Source organism: Hoplias malabaricus, chromosome Y (assembly GCF_029633855.1).
Source record: "Hoplias malabaricus isolate fHopMal1 chromosome Y, fHopMal1.hap1, whole genome shotgun sequence".
Lineage (NCBI taxonomy): Eukaryota > Metazoa > Chordata > Actinopteri > Characiformes > Erythrinidae > Hoplias > Hoplias malabaricus.
Genome location: NC_089820.1, coordinates 82,753,462 through 82,761,195, shown reverse-complemented (window position 1 = coordinate 82,761,195; position 7,734 = coordinate 82,753,462). Strand labels below are relative to the sequence as shown.

At 36.2% G+C, this 7,734-nt stretch overlaps 1 long non-coding RNA gene across 1 annotated transcript; it reads right to left on the bottom strand.

The window, feature by feature from the left end:
* Positions 1-4,514: 4,514 nt before the first annotated feature.
* On the bottom strand, positions 4,515-5,931 carry LOC136679771 (uncharacterized). The gene is made up of 3 exons (XR_010796582.1): positions 5,889-5,931; positions 5,198-5,365; positions 4,515-4,880 (listed from the first exon to the last, which is right to left on the bottom strand). It is a non-coding gene; the product is annotated as an uncharacterized lncRNA (long non-coding RNA).
* Between the last annotated feature and the right edge of the window lie 1,803 nt (positions 5,932-7,734).

The window sequence follows — 7,734 nt, the reverse complement described above, 5'->3', positions numbered from 1 at the left end:
TCTTTACAGTGGCAAAGTTTGGGAAGACACATGGGAGCCTGCCGGAAACTTTTGAATAAACAGAAAGAGCATCTGTCTCTGTTTAACTTCTGCTTGTTTGGTTAGCTCTTCATATTATGTAGTTATGAATTAATTAATAGCACATATTAAGTGAAAGTTACAATTGATTTTTGCAATTGAACACTGTAAATGCTAAGAAGGTGTGTGCAATGGTTCAATGAGGCTGAATTGGTAATTTGTGGTACCATTTCATGTACATTCAATTAAAGATAATAAGAGGAAAAAGAACTGAGTGGTCATTTTATATACAAGTTCTTTCATTGTCTGTAACTGCTTATCCAGTTCAGGGTGGCTGTGGGTCTGGAGCCTACCCGGAATCATGAGGTGGGAATGCACCCTGAAGAGTGCCAATCCTTTGCAGGGACAACACACACTTACACCTATGGACACTGTTGATCCACCTACCAACGTGTTTTTGGACTGGGAGGAAACCCATATGGACACTGGGAGAACACACTAAACTACTCACAGATGTGACAGCAACAATACTACCCTTTATATACAAATTATGATTCATAAATTTAACTTCTACATTTTGAACCATTAAGACAAATATAGGTTTCAAATGACAAGTATTGACTTTGATTTTCCTCTGGGTGTGTGTTCACTGTCCCTAATCACTAGTGTGCGTGTGTTCACTGTCATGTATGGGTTAAATGCACAGTTCAAATTTTGTTGTACTGTTGTAAAATGATCATAAAACATGTCACTCACTCTTAACATGCACAGGTGACTTGACCCACATCAGAATGCATAAGCATGGTCAAAATGTACCCCATGTTGAAGTAAGTGAATTTTACTATTTAATACCAAAGAAAAAAGCATTACAGGATATTTCATTAGATATATATCAGGCAACCGTTGTAAATAAATGCATTCAGTGGAAAGTGACACTTGTAAACACTAGACCTAACCATGAAACAAGCTGACAGTTAATGGTTATCCTAATTTAAGCTGCAGACAAGGAATAACAAGTCAGCAAAGCATAAAATATCAGTATGATAAAGACTATGGTTAAATTGTAGGGTTTACTGTTAATTTGGTTCAAGTATTCATAAAACACCTTAAGTATATTAAAATGAAGTAGAATTTAATATCTACATAGGTATTACATTAAGTGGGTGCAATACATGGAATGACCCATTGTTCTTAATTTTTGCCTATATAGGACTTTTGTCTCTGTGAATGGGATGATGGGTAAGCTTGGAGGTAGCAAGACAGGATGTCCTTACAAGTTACCTCTTTTTACCAGGACAGGAAATGAAGTAAACAAAAGCCATAGTATTCACCATATGTTGACACTGACCAACCTATATAAGCTAAACCTCAGAGTTAACGTGTCAGAAGGCATTGGCTAACTTCTCAGCAAGCTGTCCACTTGGGCTTGTTAAAATGCTGTTCTTTTCCTTGTAATAAACCAGATTATTTTGCTAAGAAAAAATGGTGTCAGCGTAGAAGACTTTTTCAGCGTCTTCTTCACAATACTGAAAATAAACTACACTCCATTTCAGCTAAGTAGGATTGATCCTTGATTTATTGGACAAAAATCAACCACTTGAGAGTGAATAAAGAATAATCTACATGAAAGATTATGGGTTTAGAGATTATTTAGATTTATTATTTTTGTATATTTTTTATTTTTATTTATTTGTTTATTTCTTTTCTTTTGAGCTATAGAACTGAGTTACATTTGAAAAACAAAACTAATATTCATTTTTAATTCATTGTCTGTAACACTTATCCAGTTCAGGGTCACGGTGGGTCCAGAGCCTACTTGGAATCACTGGGCGCAAGGCAGGAATACACCCTGGAGGGGGCGCCAGTCCTTCAAAGGGCAACACAGACACTCACACAGACACTTTTGAGTCGCCAATCCACCCACCAATGTGTGTTTTTGGACTGTGGGAGGAAACCGGAGCACCTGGAGGAAACCCACGCAGACACAGAGAACACACCACACTCCTCACAGACAGTCACCCAGAGCAGGAATCGAACCCACAACCTCCAGGCCCCTGGAGCTGTGTGACAGTGACACTACCTGCTGCTCCACAGTGCCGCCTAAAACTAATATTGCAAAGTTTAATATTCTAAAGACAACTCCAAATAAACAAACCAAATTTTGGATAAAGGTATAAAAACCTTTTCAAATCCTTAATGTTCCCATGTGCACAGTGTCAGGTCAAATTTAACCAGTGGAAAAGACCTGTTATCTGCAGAGATCGGAGACCCTGCCAGAAAGACACCTCAGACACTCCATTAAAAAGACTTTTATGGTAGAGTGGTTAGACCAGTGCTCACCAACCCATTATGGAATCTTCCTGCAAATCTTCCAATCTTCCAATTGCTGCAGTTTTTTTCAGAAATATTTGATTGGATGGGTTATGTGCTTCATTGTTAAGTAATGTTAGATTAGGTTGGAAATAAAATGTAGATAAAAAGCCACATGAGGTCCAAAACTTTTCATAGACACACTCTAAAATCTTGTATAAAGCTTTCCAGATTGTAGCTTATAGCTAGCTTCTCTTTTAGCTGGAAAGGGGGGTTAGTGGTTTGGTCAGTGATTCTGTGGGAGGGTAAAAGCAAGTAGAGAGTCCACTTGGGCTGGGACAACATCTTTGCATGTGCTGTAGTTGAAACAAGGCCAAGGTCATGTATAAGATGCATAGGGGCCGGAATTGATTAGGACGATATCAGGGAGAGCAGTAGGGACAGAGTGTCTCTCGAACACCTCAAAAGTTGGTTCAGATTGACGTAGTCAGTTGAACCCAGAGGCACAGTGAACAGCGCAGAGAGGATCAATGAGCAGACAAGGCTAACTTCCTGTTACATATGTAAACAGGACTGCCAACCTAGCTGAATGTATTTTAATCATTCCAGAAGCATTAGAGAAACACTCAAACAATAAAGAAATATGCTTGCTTGTTTGTGATTTGAGTGGAAACGTGTAGAAAACATGTTCATGCCAGATGCCAGTAGTATTTATATCTGTCAAAATAATAAATGCAGTACTATGTAATATTTAAAGTTTGTGAATGTTATAACTCTGAATATGAAACAATGTCTTCATCATAGACCATACAATTCAAAAGATTTAATGTTATTTTTTTTTATTTAAGGGAAAACATCAGTTTTGCTGAATAAAGAACCAGTCGTTTCAGACTATAGAAATTTGTAGTGTTAATAATAAAAACAACAACACAAATGCTTTTATATATATTTGTCTTTTCATTCAGATGCCAGACCTCACTGACATCATTCCTCAAAGAAAATCTTGACACTGTAGAATCTGTAACAGTTGTAGCAAGACACTCAAATATTCTCTGCAGTGACCGTCTCTGTCCCAGAACATATTGCTTCGGATAGAACTCCACAAATTGTTTAGGTAGCGGAGTCAGGGACCTGGGGCCTGGAGGGTGGAGAGTACTCTACACAACAGTTAGTTAGTTTCAGTTATCTAGCTAATTAAACTGTTGTAAAAAAGAATCACATTATTGATTGATATTGTATTGTGCACCAACAAAATATAATTTATATCTCAACATCAAATTCAAAATTAGGATGTGGTGCAATTTGAAACTCAGATCAGATTTGATAAGTGTAGGCCACAAGGAAACAAGTGTAAATCTCTTAGTAAAAGAGCCATGCATGAGTGAAGTTTATACCCACCAAGACTAAATGTCGGAAATGCACAATTAATACCCTTCATAGTTTCTATTAAGGTGACATACTAAAAAAAAGTAAGAAAACCACCAATAATATTAATTCCAATTAAACCAGTGTAAAATTTATTAGTTATTCATTTTCAGAAATCTTACAAAACAAAATGAATGAACAGGAATAAATGCAGAATAAACTGTTAAGAAAAATTAAGACATGTCAAAACATCTGTATATAGCCTCGATAACAACATAGGAACAAAAGAAACCAGTAGATTAAGATGAAAGAACCAAATAAAATGACAAAGTAAAAGGCATAAAATTTATATTGTAATTTTATACCTAGTTTTGAAGGGAGAAACACACAGAAAAATAGCACAACGTGGTAAACATAAATACATTGGTCATATCAGATTATTATGACCAGCGACCTAATAGTGATGACAACCAATTTTATCAGCTGTTTAGCATACAAGAGGACATTGTAGTTATTCCAGACTGTACTCCATACTGTACTGTACACTCCTGCATACTTTGTCACCCTGAAACTTAGCAACCCCCTAACAACCATCTGTCAATTCCCTAGCCAGCACCAAAAATATCATATGAAGATAATAAAAAAAAATTGACAATATGGTAACCACCAAAAGATACCACGGAAATTGCTTAGCCATACAATAGCACCCACCTTGGACACCTAGCAACTGTCTGAGATAAGATTACCAACCAACAAACTGTTTAAATCAAAACAATAAAAAAAAATTGATCATAATACCCCATGGAATAAGAATGAATAAAAAAAAAAAAAAAAAAAAAAAAGTATGCACCATAAAAAAATATTTTTTCAGGAAAAGCCCCCATGAACAAATAATTCAATTAACTTAACAGCAGATTACAAATTATATCATATTTTACATGTTATTAGATATCTTTATCAGGAGTCCTCCTTGTCTGAACTATCATCACTACTGCTGTCACATGGCTCACTGTCTTCCTCAGCTTCCTCCGAGTTGTCAACCAAAACATCTGAGAGTGGATGATTCAAGATGTTTTGGTAGCCTTCTCTGACGCTTTGGATGTGTAGCTGCAGTTCCTTACGCTTCCTAATCACTGTAGACAATAGTCCATTTCGGGCATCCATGTCAGACAAGTGGAGCAGCACAGCTGTGAAAACAATATGTGCATTCCTTTTCACTATTTTCAGCAGTTTACATTGAGAGGCTAAAAGTCTCACAATTTGTACAAATCTATTTAAAGTAAGAACTAAACAGTGACCATGATATGGATTTAAAGTTTTCATGTGAATAATTAAAATTCAGCATGTGAAATTCAGGAAATAAACAGTAATTGTTCATTAAAAATGGATGTACATTCTCTGAAGGGACTGCAGTAACTTATTTTCACTTAAATAAACAAAACATGTCATTTGTGAAGAGATGGCAAAATATATCACAATATATGCAAATAAAAGGAATACTAACAGCCTGAAGCAATATCCCTGCTCAACTCTTCTAACTTGAGGGCCCGGGTTATTAAAGCTCTCCAGTGCTGCATCATCTCGGCACACAAAATATGCTCTTCCTCTTGAAGACGCCCTAGAGCCATAACTTTGTCAAAAACTCTCCTTTTAGTCAAAAGGTCAGTAGATTCTGTAATACAAAAAACACCTTGGTCAAAGCCAGGTAAGAAATAAAAATAGCAATACAGACACTTACACTGACCTGTCAAGTCCACCTACTTGTTTCTATTCTCTGTCCATTTTATCAGCTCTGTTTACCATACAGAAGCACTTTGTAGTTCTGCAATTACAGACAACAGTTCATCTGTTTCTCCGCATTCACTGATATCCTGTTCTTCAGTGCTCAGGACCCCCACAGAGCAGGTATGATCTAGGTATTGAATCATTCTTAGGGCTGTGGATTGGACACAGCATAGGAATTTTTAAAACACCTTTAATGTCTGCTCTTTGGTCCTGAATACTGAAGAACAGGATAAATGTATATATAGAAACAGAACTACAAAGTGCTCCTACACTGTCAGTGGAGATGATGACAATGGACCATGAGTGTAGATACAAGAGATACGCTGGTCGATCAGTGTATAATTAACAGAACTAAAAAAATGAATCAAATGAATGAATGTTTTATGTATTATTCAAACAGTAACATTTACCACTTTCACAGCCAGGGACTTGCCAAGGCCATGCACATGTGTCAGACCTGAGAAGATCTTCAGTGGAGACCATGTTCTGTGAAGGATCAGCCTGCCTGTTATATTTTTCCACAGCAACAGCCAACTGCTTCTTCTCCTCCCAGATCTTCTGCCTTATCCGGTGGCGCCTCTTGTTGCTATCTAAATTAAACATAATTACAATAATTATGTTCAAAATTAATAAAAATTATGTTATTTGGTGAAGTGCCCTATGAACACTAGTATTAAAACAGGGTTTAGCAGATTGTATATGGATAAATGTGTGTCAATGTCCTGCTTTTCAAGTGCTGAAATCTGAACAGGAAAGAGAACTGATTGAGACGATTCATCTCACAATTTTATATTTTTAAACCAACTATTTAAAATTCCTCCTTTTCATTTATATTGGAGACATTACTCTCTATTGTACTTGTAACTGTCAGCAAATGTTTTAGACTGCTCATACTAGAACCTTAATTCCAATTTAATTGTACCTGTCTGCCTGTAAAGACGTTGAGTTCGATGTTTAATACTCATTGTAAGGCCCATCACTTCTTTACGCAAGTCTGCCAGTTGTCCATCAATGGAACTGTAATCAGGTTCTATTAAGGAAAGATGTATGAAACACACACAGTTTGGGCACCCCTGGTCAAATTACATTTTGTTGATTTTCTAATGATCAACATCCTTGAAGAGAACTCACTTTTTCACATTCAGAAAATGAATGTTATATTATATATTCAGTATTACATATTTTTTGTTTTGTATGAACGGCTTAGAAAAAAAAATAGAAACTCTGCATTAAATATTATAGTTGTGTTTCCCCTGCAGTGTGGGGGTGCTCAATCGCACTTCTGGAGAATTTAGCACACCTGCTACAAGTAATGAAGTGTCTTCAGGGGCATCTGAATGTTACTTCAAGGTGTGCTCAATCTGAACTGTGCAAGACCAGGATGGGGCACAACTAGTGCTGGATCTAATTTCATTTTCAAGTATGACTCTGGCTTTCAATGAATACGAAAACAAGATAACTGCAATAACACTTTGATTTCAAAGAGTTGATGAGGAACAACAAATACTGCGCACCATAATGTTATACAGTGGTATCTGCACCACAAAGCAATAGAACCATTTTTTATAAACTAATTAAATGCAATCTGTGTTTTTAAAGTAAATGCAAGATGTTTCAAAAAGTGGATGAGTAGCCTTGTTAAATATCCCTGATCGCAATATTCACCAATACTGATTATATATAGTTTTGATATACATTTATCAAAATTATTTTATTATATATTATTTATGCCACGATAGAGAAGTCTTAGGCACCCACGTAGATATGATAACATAGTTTCTCTTTGAAAATCAACAAAATATGGGATTTGACCAAGGGTTATCAGATACGAACCTGTAAAACAACAATGATCCATTTATTAACATCCTTAAAACTAAGTCAGTGATTGTCACATTACATAATTTTACCTTCTGCCCAACGCTGTACATCTGTCACCCATTTGTGTAAGACATCATCTTGAACAGCAAGTTCCGTCTTGAGCATCTGAAGGCTGTCCTTTTGCTCCTGTAGAGCCTTCTGGACCTGTACATGTGTTGTGTTGTTATAATTGTCCTTAATACAATAAAGAAATGCTAATAAAACAAAAGTATGTATATAATACCCGTTGATATCGCCGAACCAGTGCACTGCCCATATTGAGGAACTTTCTTTTGTTCCAGGACATTACTTGCATAGTTATCATGTCTGTTCGACCTATAAAAATATACAATGCAAGAATGAGAAGAAAAAGAAAAAAGGCGCACACACACACACATA